Source organism: Protopterus annectens, chromosome 6.part1 (genome assembly GCF_019279795.1).
Source record: "Protopterus annectens isolate FY-2018-M chromosome 6.part1, PAN1.0, whole genome shotgun sequence".
Lineage (NCBI taxonomy): Eukaryota > Metazoa > Chordata > Ceratodontiformes > Protopteridae > Protopterus > Protopterus annectens.
This window is the reverse complement of record NC_056738.1, coordinates 78,009,076-78,028,756: the sequence shown is the minus strand read 5'-3', so window position 1 is coordinate 78,028,756 and position 19,681 is coordinate 78,009,076. Positions and strand designations below refer to the sequence as shown.

Below are 19,681 nucleotides of genomic sequence, written 5' to 3'. Positions count from 1 at the left end.
CACGGAACTAACCATACCCAACAGAACCAAGATGCTCTCCTTCAAAAAAAGGAAGCCAATCTGGTGGTCCCCTGCCATTAATAAACTCTACAACAGAAGGAAGAAACTGTTACAGAAAAAGGTGAAGTACCAAGACTGGAAAAACTCCCTTATTAGCCTCAACAAAAAGTTGAGATCCCTCATCAAAACCTCTAAAGCCAGCTATGAAGGCAGAATTGCAGCAGACACTAAAAACAACACAAAGCCTTCTACAGTTATATCAAGAATCTCCATGGCAAAACCCAGGTTTGCTCTGAGTTATTGCAAATAGTACCTCCTATACTAAAGCCAACAGATATTGCCAACATACTGGCCGACAGATTCAGGGCCAACTTTACCCCTCCCCCCCCCAAAGGACCAATCACAATACTGGAGGAATGCCAGGCACCCAGCATTACTGCAGCACAGGTTAAAGGTGCACTGTCCAAGGCCAAGAATACAGCTTCCATGGGACCCGACAATATCCCTGGATGTGTTCTACATGAACTACAAAGTGAACTGGCACCACATCTGTGTGCCCCGTTCAATCACAATCTCACCTCAGGCTTTGTCTGAACCGAATGGCACACTGCTACAGTCATCCCTCTCTATATAGGGAGAACAACTACAGACCCTGGGAATTATCACCCCATTAGCCTGATGAGTCTGATATGTAAGGCTATGGAGCACATCATCATGGACCTAATTAACAAAGATATAGGGAATCTCCAAACTCTAGATCCCACACAATTTGTTTTTGTGAAAGGTAGATCATAACTGCTCAACCTGGTTGACTTCTTTGAGTGAGTCACCAGAGCTGCGGATGAGGTCAAGGCAGTTCATACAGCCTACCTCGATCAGGCCAAGGCCTTTGATACCATTCCCCACTCAGGAATTATTGCTAAACTCACCAAACTAGGCATCACTAGGTGGGTTGCAGATTGGGTAACAGATAGAACCCATAGTGTGAAAGTAGTGGACTCCAAGTCAGACTGCCAACGAGTCATGAGTGGAGTCCCACAAGGATTGGTCCTGGGTCCTCTCCTGTTTGGCATCTACTTCTCAGAAGTCCAGGCCAACATGGAGGTACACTGGCTGACCATGTTCGCAGACAACTGCAAGCTGGGAGCCATTATTAACTCCCCAAGTGATGTAGACATCCTACAGAAAGGCCTCACCGAGTCTAATGACTGGTGTCAAAACCATGGCCTTAAGCTTAATGCCAAAAAATGCGTCATCATCCCCTTTGGAAAAAACTCAGTTCCCACTAATTACCACATCGATGGGAGCCCACTGAACACTGAAGGTGTTATAAGAGATTTTGGGACACAGGTTGACAGCAACCTCTCCTTCAACCACCACATTGCCACTGTGGTCAGAAAGTCCTTCTCTGTGGCACATCTCATTACCAAGGGTTTTTCATCCAGGAAGAAAGAGGTCATCATCTCTCTCTACTCTTCCCTCATTAGGCCAATCATCGAGTATAATGCCCCATTTGGCATGTACCTCACTAGACACATGCAACACCTGGAAAGGCCATAAAAGTACTTCACGAAGTGGATCCTAAACACATGCCCTACATCAAAAAACTCCAACTAGTCTCTGTCTCATATCACCTACTTAGAGGCGATCTCTGCTTGACTTACAAAGCTATGTCTGACCCAGCTCTGTTAGAAATGCTACCTCTAAATAAATCCCAATCCCTCTGTACCACACACTCCAGAGACATCAACCTCATTACCACAATCAACAGAACATGCTGGAGGGACAGGTTCATAACTCAGAGTCTGCCTCTCTGGAATAGACTTCCCATGCATGTCAGGCAGAGCACCTCGCTGGCCCTCTTCAACAGAAATCTTGATGAGTGGATGGGAAATAGAAAGTTCACCCTGGGGATCACTGCAGTGGCTCTACTTGATAGAGGCACTGGGAACTAACATCGGGTGGCACGATGCCAGGGCACTTCTATGGGCTAGGCTTGTAAAGGCAACTGAGCCATTAGCTTAGTAGACGCAGGCAAATTGATACCAACAGTATACTACTTACCACCAACTAAATAAACAGCAGTTGAAAGACCATTTTTGAGTGGACAACATTATACATGTTGTAGCAGACATGTATTGTCCACAGACATGATCAGGAGGAATGCATGGAATTCCTATACTAGCAGACACTAAGACGTGCATTACCTACTATAATAGCTACAGATTCAAATAGGAGCTATATTGACATATCACAGATGTCAGTTTGCAGGACACTAATTATAGTCCTTGATACACTACTTCTGCATGTGTATGAGTATAACCATATCTTCAACACACCAGTGGGATAGAGTCACCATCATGGGTGGCTTCAATGACATTGTCTGCATCCCCAGATTAATAGGTGCTACAAAATTGTATTAACACCCCAGATGGGACTGCATTATGTCCACAGTAAAGGCTGTTATTCTGTCAGCTCCCAGGTAGTGTGCAACGCACAGGGGTTAATAATCAAGGTATCTGCACAACACCCTGGCAGACATTAATTCCACATCTGGTATGCATGTCATTTATGCCACTACTTCCTGCATAGTGAAATTCCACCGGATCACCAGCTGGTAACTGTAAACACTATGCTAATCAGACATATAGAGAGCCAAAAACATTGTGTGCGCAAATGGCTCACCCCTCCCATATGTTCCCATTTTATTCCAGTTAATGCCCGATATCAACTGGAGCTGTATTTGATGGCACCTGTATGAAACCCATACAGCATGGTGAACTTCAGTACAATATCACTCATAAACAAAACAAAAACAGCTTAGAGGGTCAGTTTGGCCTACTGAAAGCATAATTCAGCTGCCTGCATACATCTGGGGGGGGGGGGGGCACTGTAGTACACCACTGCCACAACCTTCATGATGTTTGCAGCATGCTCCAAGTTAAATAATATGATTACAAGGAAGTAGATCATCCATTGGTCCTGGGAATCTCTAGACTTGTTATAACAGCCATTGTCACATACAACACTCAAGAGAGTTAACACTTGTCTCTCTTCAATCACAACAGTCCCTATTAGGCTGCCTTCTTCTTCAAAAAGACGTGAAAAATGGCAAATGTCCTGAAGTTTTAGGACAAATAATATTTCTGAAGTCTTCCCTAATAGCTACATAAAACAATTGTTTTATATCTTAAACAACTTTATATTGTATAAAACAATGGAAGCAACTCAAATATTCCAAGAGTAAGCTTTTATTTTGGCAAAAAAGTGAAGTCCAGTCCTTTGCACTGGTTCAAGGTATCAAGTATTTCCATAAAAATTAATCCCACTTTGGTAATTTGAAAGAGTAGCACACTTGTACACTGACCGCCTTTAGAGGTGACAATGAGGCCAAGAAAGTGAGCAACAGTCACTTATACACCCTTTTAGCAATGGGCACACTACTTTACAGCAGAGGTAATGTGACTTTGTCTAATACAGCTCTGTAGCTCATGGCAACCATGTAGTGAGAATGTGGCATTACACAATACAAGCACGATGTATTAGTCTTAAAGGTTATGTTGGTCAGTGCACAGGTGAGTTGCATTGTGCATCAGATTATCATATACACAACACATGAAGAAGGGATCATTGGGCCACAGTCTTCAACATTTACATAAATCCCAAGGGATACAATGATACATGGCTGACATCACAACAAGGGTGGGTGGCCATGTCATCAGAGGATGAGATGGGGGCTTGTAACAAGGAGTACTCAGTATAATAGACAATGTCCTCCAGTAAAAGGGAGGGGTGGCACTATGGTAATATGAAGGGAGAGGGTGCTGCTGTTTGACAGTGATCTGGGGACACTGGCTTGATGTGGAAGGATTACAAGTCTCCATGATAAGAATGTTATGGTACTGCATGAACAGGGCCTTTATGGAGTCTGCTGGTGAAAGTGTCTCACCCCTGGAGATTGACAGTCATCTTCACCCATGATCTGTGGTGGAGGGTTTAAATGCTTTTAGATCTGAAAACACTGAGTAGAAAGTGGGGAGTAGGACAAATGCAGAGTCATACAGACCCATGAGTTTACTTTCTTGTTGTGGAAAAAATGAGAGGAAAAGTTATTTTGGATCTGGAAAGATTAGGACTTGAAACCATATCTCTGCATATTTATGTTGAAAGTAGATCTACAATCACCGGTAACATGATGTTCATTAACAATATAACACCACTTGCAAATGAAAATTGTGCTTTGATGTAATTTATATAGACTTAACTTCATCATTTGATACAGTCACACAAAAGATACTGATCAATAAATTAGAACATCCATGTATCAATGTATTCTTGATAAGATGGATAGCTGTATGGCTTACAGATAGGACATGACAATTATCATACAGCAACTGGACAGGTGAAATTATAGTTTACAATCAGGGCTCTGTTATAGCACCATACTTATTCAGATCTTTTTCAAATGAGGTATTCTGTAGTCTGCATACAGATGACTTGAAAATGGGTAAACTGATTACATGTGTTACAGATAAGGCATTTCTGCAAAAGAACTTGACTAAATTGACCATTTGGGCACAGGAGAATAATATGCTAAAATACATCAAAAACAAAGCATATGAGATTTGGGAGACAAACTGAAAGGTGAATATTTTATACAGCAAACATTGATTGAAACTATAGATTCATTTAAGGACCAGAGTATATGGGTAGATCTAGATATGACTTTTTCTAATCATAATCAACAAATTGGTTAATAATAGTTATAGAATTATAGGCTGTATAAAAAGATTTATATTGTCTAGGAAATCAGAAATAGTAAAATAATTGTTTGGAAGTTACTTTAGACCCAAACCACAGTACTGAATAACAGTATGGAAACCTTATAAGAAAACAAGCATGACTAAATTGGAAAGAGTGCAAAGGAAATATACCAAGGCTATTAACATTTAAGTTATTATGAAAGACAAAAAAAATATGAATTTGTACAGTTTCTCATACAGATGTTTATTAAGAGGAGACATTACTTAAGAGCAGACACTGCTTGTGTGTCATCTGAATGAAACTAGATCTATTTTGTTTTAAATGCTATTCATGGCAATGGCTGCCACTGCTAAAGCACCACAGAAAACACCTACCTGTGTGTTAAGCAGAGGACAATCATGACCTTTCTCTTACAGAGACAGTACGGGAAATAGTTGCTAGGAGCCCATGTAGGTCAATTTCAGAAGGCAGACATCTGGTCAGCCTGACCAAGCTTTTGGGTGAGGTTACTGGCATTGCAGGTAGCAATGAGTAAAGACGGTACTGGTAAAATGAAATGCGGCAGTGCCATGATGAGAAGCAGAGTTTAGGCAGGAATGCCTTGAATGGTATAAAGTATTTGGCATGGATACTGTTTCAAACCACAACGTTTTGCTTATTTTTAATCTTTCAGAGAAGTACCCCTAATAAAAGCTATTTTTTTTTCTAACAGATACCTGTGCCTGCCTATCAGGCTTACTAGTAGGACTACTGTGCGGAACTGTACCTGCGCTGTACCTGTTGTCTGTTTATACATCTTGGCACTAATGTATACTGTGGGGAAGAAGATCTCTTAATTTGTGAAGGTGTGGAAAAAATATCTGGTGCCTGCTCTCTTGTACTTAATTGTGAGGCAATGGGTAAATTTCTAGGCTTTTGCTATCTTGCACATACATGAGGGATTGAGGCTTAGTTGGTAGGCAGTGGGCATATTTCTAGGCTTCTGCTTTCTTGTACAAACATTTTGTGCTGTGGCTTAGTTGTTAGGTTATGAGTATTTTTCCAGGCTTCTGCTATCATGCACATACATGTGGAGTTTAATTTTGCACTGCGGTATGTGAAGGCTGTTTTGTCCCTTTTTTCTTTCAATATGGGCAAAGTGAGAGGTCATGTTGTGTGTGAAGGCTGTTTTGCCCTGTCTGTCTGTTAATACTTGCAAAGACAGTGGCCAGTCTAGTTGTCTGCCACAAGAGGGAGTTTAGACATTCAGAATAGTGTGGATAGTTTGTATACCATTACCTACTGGCTTGTACTATATTAACTGTACAATTTGTAGAGCATCTTCACTAATTTCATCTTTCTCATTCTGTTTCTTTGCTACATCAACGATAGCCATCACCTTCCCCTGCTGCACCTGAGGTTGTGGCCAAGTCTAATGAAAGAGCTGGTAGTGCCTAACCAAGGTGGGTGGTGGGTGTTCAGATCACTCTCTCAAGCAACAGTCACCTGTTGTTGTCCAGTCAATGGCATGACAGAAGATGCAAACAGCACCTGACAATTAAATGGCCAGATGGACAGCTGCTACCTTTCTGTTCCTAGACTGCACTGCAGATGCACTCAGTTGCTGGGACCCTGCCCTTAGGCCATCAGAGGAGGGCATGCCCTTCCTGCCAGCAGTTACTGTGACCCATCCCTGCCATCTAAAGACTCAACAATTCTAAATGTAGAAAAGAAGTACAAAATTCACTAATAACCAAAACAAGCACTACTATAATGGCACTCCCAAAATCACTCAAGGCTGAACATGTACCAAAAAAATAAAAATGTATTGTTATTTATCGCTTTCATTTTGTGTCACAGACTTCTTCAGAATAACAGCCAGCAACATGTTCCTAGCCCTTAAATATATTTTAAACTACAAACATCAATTAATCAATTAACTAAAAATTACATCACTTCCTCCTAGAGTTAAAACCACAGTATATTAATCAATAAAACTGAACTAAAAAAAAAAAAATATATATATATATATATATATATAAAATGCAATGCCATTAAAATACACTCCAATGTTGTTAAAAATGAATACTTAAAAATAAACTTGCAAGTTTTATGGCTAGTGCCCCAAAGCAATCGTAGTCGAAGTAAATATATTACAATTTAGCTGCTCTCATTTTCAAAATGGGCCCTAAAGAAATATGCCCATTTAATCCTGGGGGTGCAGCTGCATCAAGCCTTATCTGCCAAACTAACTCACGGTACCCTAACCATGTCTCCCACTGTCCACCTCTGGGATTGGGCTCCACATTTTCCAATATCCAGCATAAAAATGAACTATTACCACAGTTTTTAGTGTCCTTATATAATGTTTTTGCTTTGGTCTGCCTGGATATAATAATAGTGTTCATACATCCTAATTTTCAGAGCCCTTTCCGTTTTTCCAATATAATAGCAAAAACAGTTTTGGCAATAGACAAAGTATACCACCCTTTTGGAATAAAAGCTGAAATACCCTTTAGCACTCATAGGGATTCTAATAGTGGAAAGACACAAATCATCACAATTTGCTATGTATTTACATTGGTGGCACGCACCACACTTGTAGGTACTTACCTTCCTAGGATGGTTAGGAATTTGTCTTTTATGAAACCCTGATTCCAGGATATTTTAAACACTAAAACTTTTTCTGTAACTGTACAGAAGGGGCTGCGAAAAAACTTCCAGACCATTTGGCATCCAGGAAAAAATGTCCCAATACATTTGAACAATTTTACAAATTCCTGCAGTGTTTTGGTTATATTTTAAGGTTAATTATCTAACATATTTGACTCCTGTGTCCCTTAAACAATACATCCCCGGCCATCCTCATGTAGAACATATATTTGCTACCCCACCCTTCCAGATAGCCTCTTTCTAGGCACATCTCATGAACTGTTTCCAGCTCACTTAGGAGATCTTCTTTGTCAGTGGTCATCTGAGCAACCCTATCTGCCCCTTTATAGGTTCATAGGTTCATAGGTTTATACTAGGCTATCTGCCCTAAGGCATTTATAAGCCTAGCCCAAATTATTGTGGCTTACGCCACCCCTTATATGAAAAAATACTGTGCCCATTAGTTTGTTGTGCCTCTGTCCAGCAGTGACCCAGAGATGATTCCCGGGGTAAACCTACGATCTCCCATCCACAGGTCTAGATTTCTCTTGAACAGAGTCAGCGAGGTGCTCTGCCTCACATGGACCGGGATTTTATTCCACAGCATAGGGAGTCTCTGAGTGATAAATCTATCCCTCCAGCACGTCCTATTTATATCCGTGCTAAGGTTTAAGTCGCTTGCTCTAGTGGTTTTGGTGGATTTGGATTTTTGAGGTGGAGCATGTCCATTAATTCCGGGTTGGACATGGCCTTGTATGTCAGGCACATGTCACCTCTGAGCAGACGGTATGCGACTGAATAGAGCTGGAGTTTCTTCAATCTGGCAGCATATGACAGATTTTGGAGTCCCTTTATCCTTTTGGTGAGGAACTTTTGGGGTCTCTCCAATTGCTGCAGATGTCGGGTGAGATACATCCCGAATGGGGCATTGTACTCGATCATTGGTCTGATAAGTGAAGAGTACAGGGGAACAATGACCTCACTAGATCTGGATGTGAATCCCTTCATGATCAGGTGGGCAATGTAGAAGGTCTTTCTAACCACTTTAGCAATGTGAGTGTCAAAGAAAGGCCACTGTCAACCTGGGTCCCCAGGTCCCTGATAACCTCTTCTGTGCTTAGTGGATTGCCACCTATATGGTAGCTTGGGGTTACCTTGTTTTTCCCGAAGGGTATGACTATACATTTTTGGCGTTTAACTTCAGGCCATGGCTCTGGCACCAGCTATCTGTTTCCGTGAGTCCCTTCTGAAGGATATCAGTGTCCGATGCACTTTCCACTATGGCCCAGTTTGCAGTCATCTGCAAACTTTGTCAGCCAAAGTCCTCCCATGTTGGCCTGTACTTCTGAGAAGTAGATGCCAAACAATAGGGGCCAAGGACCGAGCCCTGTGGGACACCACTTGTGACCGGCTTGGAGTCTGACACAGCGCCAGCAACTCTAACCCTGTGGGTTCTGTCCTTAAGCCAGTTTGCAACCCATCTTGTGACATATGGGTTTACATTTAAGCTGGTAAGTTTTTCTACAATACCGAGTGGGGTATTGTGTCGAAAGCCTTTGCAAGGTCAAGGTAGGCTGTATGGACTGCCTTTCCTCATCAATGGCCTTGGTGACTATTTCAAGAAGTCGACCAAGTTCAAAAGGCATGATCTTCCCTTGACAAAGCCAAACTGGGTCGGGTCCAATGTCTGCAAGTCCCCTATATCTTTGTTTATGAGCTCCATTATGATCCTCTCCATAGCTTTGCAGACTAGACTTGTTAAGCTTATGGGCGGTAATTACCAGGGTCCGTGAGGCGCCACCTTTGTGGAGTGGGACCACAGTTGCCGTCGCCACTCCTTGGGCACGTATCCTGTGGTAAGGCTGAGATTAAACAGCTGCCTTATGTGCGGGTTTAATTCCTCATTTAGCTCGTGTAGCACACAGCCGGGGACACCATCCGGTCCCATTGATGCTGTGTTTTTAGCTTTAGAGAGAGCAGCTTTCACCTGCGCATTTGAGATGTCCGGGAGGCTACACTCGGCTGGGATAGTTATCTCTCCTTTAGGGGGGGAGAGGGGGGTGAAGTTTGCACTGAACCTGTCTGCCAGTATGTTGGCAATGTCTGTGGGTTCAGTGATTTTTGTATCATTTTGGACTAATTCTGAGCATATTTGTGAGTTTCCACCCAGGTTCCTAATTTACAATCCCTTTTTTTCTGGTGTTATGGGTGGCTGCTGTTAAAATATAAATATGCATTACTAAAATTTTCTTTAATATGGAGCTTGGATTTAAATCTATTATTTCCAAAATCCTTAATTAACTTGACACCCAAAACAGGATATTTCACCTTTTCTAGTAGTATAAGTACATCTTAGAAAATCAGTGGTAGTGTTTATGTACTGGACAAATTCATTAAATTCAGTAATAGAACTTGTCCATATCATAAAATATCATCCAAAAATCATAAGTAGATTCCTGTTTTCTCAAAAATAAATAAATAAGAGCTGAATACATATTTCTTTTCCAGATAAAGGAGGACAATACTGGTAAAGAGGGGGGCACAAGCCGCCCTCATAGCCATGCCATTTGTTTGTTTGTAGTATTAACCCATCTCCAAACATTTAGCTATTACATTCAATTCTGAGTTAGTCAAAAAATCAAACTCTCTCAAAATGTCAATATACCACTCCACACCTGCGGTGTGGAGAATTTCTGAAAAAAGGTCTTAGACATTAATAGTTACCAAAAGAACACGTGGGTGATAGTGGGCATTGGTTATCTTGGACAGGAAATCCCAAAAATCTGCTAATACATGTTCATATTTTTTCAGCATAGGTTTTGGTCTCCTGTCCATGTAAACTGCCAGGAGGTATGTTTTGAAACTCGGTGCAGCAACTATGGGTCTTAGAGGAGGATCCTCTAAGTTTTCATGAACTTTAGGTATTCAAAAATTGATGGAATAACCGGTTCCCTGTTGGTAAGAAAATCATGCAGGCTCTTATCAATAGCACCTTGTAAGAAATCATCATTTAAGATAAAATCTGTTCACCTAAATGCCATATTAATTTTGTTCTCTGATACCTGGGTGTATGTACAGCCATTATTCGATAAGTTTAACATCTTAGCCGCACAGTCCCAGCTGTTCATAATTACTGCCCCCCACCTTTGTCGGGTTTCATAATTCTTGTCTTTTTATTAGTATTCAGCTCGCAATGTGTTTTCCTCTTTTCCAAACTAAATTAGAAGCCCATCTATGGCTTTTGCTTTAAATAACTCCTGATGTCAGTTTCAACTAACTTTTCAAAGTGGGCAAGAGTCAAATACAAAGTGGGATTATACACACCTCTTTTCTTAAATGCACTACTATTACCAGGGGCATCTTGGTTACCAAAAATCATAGCTAAATTAACTTTTCTAAGGAAACATTTAAAATCAGTCAGTATGTCAGTTATGTCGGTTTTATAAGTAGGCACAAAAGTATACGGTACCACCAAACTAGGAACCCAAGACCTCGGTGTGTTTTAACAAACTAATTCTAACCTTGTATCTGATCTTGGAACCCATATGACCTCAAAAAAGATGTGTATAACGTTTAACCAGCTAAGTGTACTATACAAGCTAAGCACACAATGGAAGCAACATGCATACTCTTCTTTCACACTCACACACACACACACACACACACACACACACACACACACACACACACACATACACACACACACACACACACACACACACACACACACACACACACACACACACACACACACACACACACACACACACACACACACACACACACACACACCAAGCATATCTACACTGCAGTCTTTGATTGCCCCCTAAGACTTGTCTTTACATTATCAGTTAGACCCGGTTAGTCCTACAACCTTAGCATAAATAAATGTTATTGTTGTGTCTTTTGGCTTATCCCGGTTAGGGGTCGCCACAGCGGAACTCTTGTCCGCTAATGTTTGGTAGTGGATTTTTATGTGCCGAGTTACCAGCCCTGACGCACAACCTTCAACGAAGGCACGCCCATTCACGTATGCCTCCACACAGAAGACGCTCTAGCTGAGAATCGAACAGGACAACGTCTTGCTGTGAGGTGACAACGCTACCGCAGCACCACTACCGCGGGTTAAATAAATAAAAGTAAAATAAAATAAAATGTGAAAGTCATGATGCCTAGCTCTGTGGCAAAGAAAGATAAAGTCCTGAGTGCAACCCAGACAACCTGAGATGGATTAGCAACTAGAGTAGGTAAGAGACTTCCAGCTTACATCAGTGTAGTCTGGGAGGAAGAGTTGTGTTGTCTTTTCTCCTTGTGATGACCTCAGTCACCAAGGAGTGCCATAGGCTCTTCTCCCTGAGAAAAGCCGAGGGGATGGACATATTTGGGCCTGCCCAAGCTGGCAGTGACAACTCTCAAAGAGTTATGTCCAGGAGTAATTATGCTTCTGCACTGAGGGCAAAGGCAGTTCTTCTGCTTATGACTCTGAATGGCAATACAGGCTTCATATGTGTGCTTGTCCAATGAATGTTTTTAGCATGCTCATAGTACCACATGCTATAAGGTTCAGATGAAACTCAAGATATTTAGGAAATAAAAAAAAGTTTGACATAACATTCACCCAAGACAGTATTCTCAGTCCCTGGTAAATTTTTTCCACCATACCCATACATTAATAGTTTACTTGTATACAATTTACTAATAATGCATACTACAATAGGCATTTCTCAGTGTTACTGAAAGGCACCTGAAACCTTTCTTACAGTTCAGCAAATAAATGTACAGACCATAGCTGAGGCAAGTCATTGCATACATAGTGAGAGTGGCAGTGCTCTGATTTTGATGTGTCACATATGCAAATAAAGTCTACTAAAGTAGTTTTAGCTCAAGTCCTTCAATTAAGTTACTTTCATATAGGTTAGATTTCAGTACAGCTGATATCTGTTTGGCTCTGCATCATAGCCTCTTAAATCAGCATTCACCTTTGATGCTGGGAAGTACACTGCAGTTTCCAGCCTAACCATACCTCACAAGTTCCCTGCATTAGAGACCATAGCCTCGATCTTGAAATCATAGCAGAGGGTCAAAAAGATGAGCACTTTCTTATTTTTCAGAACAGAAGGTCTTCAGCTGATATACATCATATAGTTAATGATAGTGAATTTTTATTCAGGCTTAGTGTTATTTAATAATGGATGTTCCCTTAAAAAAGGTGGCACAGTATCAGAGTGGATAGCAAGAGGTTCAATTCATGGATGGGGTGTCCCTGTGTAGAGTCTGCATGCCCTCTCTATATTCGTGTGAGTTTCCTCCAGGTGTTCCACTTTCGTCCCAAATTCCAAACACATGCAGTAGTGGATTAAACACCCTAAACTGGCCATAGGTGTGAGTGCGTATGTGTGTGTGTGTGGTATGGAAGAACAGCCACTGCATTGTGACCCGTGGCTCTAGATAATTGCCGCTGTTGAAGTGACACCCCGACTCCATATGCAGGAATGGGAAAGGGGATTGTGAAAGAATGGAGGGTACCCTTTAAAAGGTCTAATTTAAAAAAAAAAGCAAATCCAAATCATAACAGCTGAGAAGTATGACCCCCCCCCCCCAAAACCAGGTGCTTGGATTAATGGCTCAGTACTGACAATGTAGTACAACACACAGTACCATGCTTCACATGAGACACTTAATCACTTAACCTATCACTATCTTAAACAAGTGGGGCCTCAGATGCCTATTGTCCTGTCATAATTTCTTCAACTGAAGTCTCCTGAAAGAAGGCCATAGGCCTAGTGGATCCAGCACAGTCAACAGATATCAGTATACAATCTAAGGTAAAAGTACCAAGAACTTGCTAGTAGTGTATGGAAAGTTAGAAGAAAATTGTAGTTTTGGAGATTTCAGACAGGTCAAAGTAAAAGGCATTTGTACATTTTAGTTACTATGAGAAAATTACCATAAATTGTACTATCTCAGCACTAGGACCAGCTCAGAATTTGTAATGTACATCCAGAAGGAACCCAGACTGCTTAAATTGGTTTGATGTCTGTCAGTAGCACACCTTCTCCAAAAGATTCACAGTAAGGTTCAAAGTATAAACTACCTATAGTTGCTTATTATGTCCTTAGAGTGGTCAGGACACAAAATAGCTCCTTCTACAGTCCAGAGTCACATTCTTCTTCAAAGCTTCTGTCAGTCAATAATATCATTAATTGTGCAGTTATCTTTGCCAGAGTCTGCTCAATTTACAGGGAGAGAAAAGCATTAAACAGGAATTTTGTCTCGCTTGCTCTTTGTTATGAACCTTTACATTTCTCTTTCTGTTAGAATAATGCAGCTAGGTAAAAATAAGTCATCTCTTTGACACTGCGCAGCTTTGGAGGCATTAGCAATACTTTATCTCTACAGGACCTGCAAATGCTGCAGGGAAGTTATTAAAATCTTCAGCAATGAAAGCTGTTCAGTTTGTGGTGACAGTTGCACTGTATTTCATAAATGCATTACAACTAGCAAGTCAATACAGATGTATATTATGATTCACATAAACTAATGCAAGCAATGTCCTACCAAACTGATTAACATAAGTATGTCACATACTGAGACTGTAATACCGTTTTCAGTGTATATGGAATTGCATCCCTCAATGCTTGGATGTGAGTAATGCTAGCTGTCCTAACTAAATGAAATGATTCAGCCTGACCACAACGTTCCCCTGCAAGCAGCACACACTATAGGAGCTTTAAGGTACTGCGCAGTGAAGACTCTAGCTTGCCTGGGTCTTTTTTGCAGCTTTTACTGAATGGTTTGCCCGTGTGATATATTTACCCTTGGGTTTGAATGTTATTTGGGACATTTTGCAGATACTCTAATGTTTATGAATATCAGGCTTAATTTTTCAGCTCTACGTTTCCAAAGAATAGTCAAACAATCCATTTATGCTCTACCGATGAAGTAAAAAAAGGCAAAAAATGCATGTCTACAGTTAGTGAGGCGTGACTTTGTTAGTCTGAATGTACCATAAAGTTTCATGGCCAGTTTAGGCCTAGACTTCACTGCCATCAAAAGTTGGCAACTCTGCATCTGATCTTTGTAGACAACCAGTGTTCTTTCTCTCCAAATTATGTACTTGATCCTCATAACAATATGCATTTATGATATAGTTGAAAAAGTGAGCCAAGACAGTACATTATACTTGCTGGGAATATTGCAGTCAGGGGAGATAAAATTCATTAATCTACAGTCAAGTAGAGGTCTGTTCACATTTCATACATGTGCCATATGATAAGGAATTATAAAACAGTATATTACACAGAAATATTTGCATTTGTGTCATGCTGGGACTAAGATGCAAATAGCACATCAAAGGGTATGATCAACACGATCGATTTTTAATGTGGCCTGTCAGGCCACTCATTTATCAGTCCCTTTTTTACACAAAGAGAAGCATTAAGAAGGATTTCTCTAAAGCACGACTGCCAATCAGATCCAATGTAGATAGTGAGAGATAATCTGGTAGGTGTCATACAACAGTGCAAAAGACAGTAAATGGCATCTGAACGAGTATGCTTTAGTGAAACAATAAATTGGTTTAATTAATTTTTCGCAAATATACCATTTGTAGTGTTAGCCCATGAAGTGGTCACAGATGGTTTACTGCTCAGCATGGGTGCTCGTACAATTCAAAGATTCTCCTTTCATCTGCTACTAAAGCGGTAAGCAGTAAAAATACTTGCATACATATACTACACACATTAGCTGGCTAATATATTTTGTAACAGTACATTTCGTAATAAAAGTAAAGCTAGTAATTTAATTTCAAAACAGATTTGTTTTTATTCAACAACTTTTTTTTGGGGGGGGGGTTACTGTTGCAGATTACAGTGTACAATTTCTTGTGGACTACTAAAACAGTTTTTGATATCAAAGTCCTATAAAGCACATGCTTAATTCTCAGACAAAAAACTCAACAGTTTTATAGAATATATATAGCAGTTCAGATGCAACTTATTGAGTGTGAAGGCTACCAGTCCAGCTAGCTGGAATTTTGTAAATAATTCTATGTTATTTGTGAATAGTAATATGGTTTGTATGCTTATCTTACCAATGTAAGGAAACTATAAGTTGTGTTAAATTGTATGTTACGTGCAGTTTCAAGAATGTAACCACAGTGTACCCTACTGGAAAAGAACAGAGTTAACTTGCAAACTCTAAGAAAATAAGTTAATTATTTACGATGCTGTTTATATCTCAGCTAGTAGACAGAATGTCTGCAGCTAGAAATTCTTTCTATTGTTTGAAAACAGAAATAATTACAGGTTTCAAAGGTAAATGTGTGTAACTATTTTATGACTTCCAGTTCCAGGCAAACTTCTAAAAGATAAGTATTTCTGACACAGAGGTGCTAATTTTTTAAGTTTCTGTTAGCTTGGGAACTAAAAGCAGAGGTGACAAAGAATGATGTAATCTGAGATAACCCAGAAGAAATGTTTGATAGTAATTTAAGAACTATCTCTCAGAGAAAGTCAGTGCATTTTGTATTTGTCTTTGTATGTAGAAACATTCTCTCATCAGCACTTCTCATCTGTATTTGCCTGGTTCTGTAAGTCAGTCAGTTAGGGCACAGTATCTCTTAGATATAGATAGGAATACAGTAAAGAATAGTTTAGATGTTTTCTGCATTTATTTGAGACTGTCCACAAATGTTGTTTTAAAATATTTCCTGTGATTCTCAACTCTGTTGTCACTGTGTTGAGTTATTGAATATTGTCTTGTGCTTTTATTATTTATTATTAAATATATGTAAACCTTTTAAGTGTGGCTGGTTTGTTTAGAGATATTTAAGCTCTGAGAGCACTTGCATATGTATTTGGTGACACTGTATAGACACTCCTAAACAGTCATAGTAGTGGACATACTTACCATTTGGATAACAGTAACATTACACAGTGGAATTGGTCACCCTTTGTAAGGGCCTTATAATAGCTGATGAGTAGTGGTTGGTGACAGTGATTTCTACCTTATAGTCTGGGCAGAAGGGGAATAAATAACTAGTGAACCTGTGCCAGCCTTCTTCAGGAGTGTCTGTGTATTTGTATATGAATCAAATCTCAAAGTGTGTGTGTGTTAGTTACTTGGGCAGGCACATGAACCACTGGTTGGACAGAGACGGTGCTAAAGGTTTTGGCTTGACCACTCGGCTGAGCTCTTAACCCTATAGCTGTGCCAGTGGGGAGTCTTATTGGGGATCTGGAGAAAGAGGAAGAAACCAGCCCGGGACTGAGTGTGATCTCTGCGTGCTCTTAAGGGAAATTGTACTTTACTGTGTGTGTACTTGTCATCCTCCCAATGTGCATGTCCCTCACTGGTGTTAGTGGTGAGGATTGAGGCTCCTTGATTACTGGGCCATTGTAGAGGCATCACAGAGATGTTATAATAATTTAAAATAAAAGGTCATAGTGAACTGAGAAACATTATTATTTACTTTTCTCTTCATTCCTACCATCTGTGATTACCCACTAAACTCAATTCAGGATCACAGTGGATGCAGACAGTTGATATAAGTAAGAAAAATTAATTCTGGATAGGATGCCTGTACATTATGCAACACACTGCTACATTAACCTATGGCATACACACCTATGGGCAATATAACAGATCATTGAGTCACCTAAAGTATGTCATTTAAGATTTGGGAGGAAACCAGAACATCTGGCAAAAAAAAAAAATGTGGAAAAATGGAGAATATCCAGACTCTGCACAGAAGACACAAAAGCTGAGAAGCAAACTGGAGAACTAAGAACTGTGAGGCAGCAATGTTAATCACTGTGCTGCCATGTTTTTTTTCTTTTACTGCCTTTTCTAATCAGAAACAAATGCCTGTTTTTCAGCGATGACCACGGAATGCTGCCCTTATCAAATTACTTACTTAAAGTGGCCCGCTCAATGAATCTGGGGAAGGTTAAGCCCATACCATTGGTGTCTTGTATTTGAGTAACAACCCAGTTGTCAGAGGGCTTGTTAAAAATGGACAGGTGGAAAGAAGAAGGGACATCTGGTTTGACACTCTCTTGGGATGCAGGTGGGTGAGGATACTCCCTACTCATCACAGCTACACAGTAGATACTGGTAGAGCTGCTGTATGAAATTAATTAATGAATTAAATAAAGACTAAACTGCTGAGGCTCAAGTGGGACCATTGTGATGAAAGTTGTCTAGCTACAGTAGTAAGTACATACACTTCACATTGGAAAGGCTGGCCATTTTAAAAGAAGATTAAAGACTCTGATCAAACATAATGGGACTTGGTTTACCCTATAACCACAATATGTGAAATAAATAGGTTAGTCAACAAAGGCAGTAGCTTGCATGGTGCTTGAAGTCACTGTGTGTGTGAGAGAGAGACACTGTGTGCATATGCACACATTTGTATGTGTGTGTGCATGCATGTACATGTATATGAAGAGACACATGCCATATAACTAGTGTGTGTGTTTAATTAGAACTTAAATTATCTGACTAAATAACTTCAAAGTATAAGACAAGTGATGGTGATTCTGTCTTTCATTTTGTACAGAAAACCTCATGTATCCTATAGTTGACAAGAAATTTAGACTAACATTTTTATACACCTAATGAACTATACAGTTTTACTTACTTATGTTGACTACTACGTTTCACTGAAGTCTATATCGATGTTTAAAATGAAGTTTGAAAAATGGCATATGAAAGACAATTCATCTACTCAAAGAATTTACCTTATGCAGTTACTTGCAGATGAATTTCTGAAACAGTTATACGTGCGTTGTGTTTAATGAATAAATTACATGACTGTGTTGTCCAAAGCAATGGCAGCTGTTTCATTCAGCTATAAAATGAAATACACTGAGGATGCATGGCATATACAAAATGCAAAACTGAAGGAAATTTCCACATAAAAGAAAGAAATAAAAATATTTTGGAGGGGGTTGTGCCTCTTGACCTTCCCAACATAGGGGCTATACCCTCATCCCCAAACTAAGTATCAGAACCAACTTGGCAATAAAAGTCTTGACTTCAGAGAAACTCTGTTCTCATATTTTATGAATTATTTAATTAGGATATTTTGAAGAAATGTTTCTATCATAACCCTTGTCACTTAACTTTCAGATTTCAAATTCATAAACATTGTTAACATTTGATGAATGGTCATGTACCCAGATATAAAATACGTAGGTAGAGGCTGTAGAATCTATCCCAAGCCAAAAGAATCAGGGCTGACTCTGTACACACACAGAGAAAGCACTGATTGTGGCCTGGACAACATAGTACTGATTAGTGAATTGGATGTAGGCAGAACCTGCAAGAGAGGATGGGAATGAGCAGGCAATGCTCGAGTGCCCATCAGGGAATAGACCATGAAGACTAAAGCTTTAGTGATACCCTGAAGAGGCTTAAAAGCACTGCTCAACTTCACTGACTGTAAAGTTTGCATGCTTGCTAAGCAGCACATGATGCGTCTGGGTCAGAGCATGCACAGACGTGCATATTCTTGAGGCACATCTCTCAACCTCTTAAAACAAGAAATCTGGACAAAGCCATAAAGAATGGGGAGACAAAGGACCAGAAATGCAGATACTTTTTTAAATACTGATCTACTGCTCTTATAAACTTAGAAGGTTGATAGAATAGCAGGCTTTGCATTAGCATGAATTTTCTGAAGGTATGAAGTCTGAAACTCAAATGTATGGCATTATTTTCTGATTTCATTCCGCAATAATTTGCCAAAAAAAACAAATCTTTTATGAAGAACAGACAAAATGTAAAGCAAAAATCTGGAAATTCTGCATTAATTTGAACAGCTGAGAGATGGTCTTGAGGCCCAGTATTGAAGCTACAATCATTACCTGCCCTGAGTTGTGGGGTTAGAGCGTACATGAAAGTGTCTACTGCTGCCTCAGTGATCGCCTTCCTCAAATTATTCTTCCATACAGTGGAAGGGGGGAAGGGACCAAATATGCAAAGGCACTAATGGGGGAGTACATAGACAATGAGAAAGAAGGATGGGGTCTTGGCAGACATGGGAAGATCAAGTTTATTAAAAAAACTGTCCAAAAGACTATAACTTTATGAAGCCCTTTTCTTTTATCCACCAAAATATAGCTTTCACATGCTGATGTAAGCAAATGAAGATACAGGTCTCTTATTTCTATAAATGCATTTGTTTCAGCCTTTTCAAACACATTAGAAGGAACACAAGACTTTTTGACTTCTGCAACAAGTCATATTGCATATTATTGTATAAAAAGATTATTTCACA

General features: G+C 39.9%; 1 protein-coding gene across 1 annotated transcript in view; it reads right to left on the bottom strand.

The window, feature by feature from the left end:
• The window catches only part of MYO3B (myosin IIIB), a 2,630,788-nt gene that overhangs the window by 2,421,604 nt on the left and 189,503 nt on the right, over positions 1 to 19,681 (bottom strand). The window lies entirely within an intron of this gene.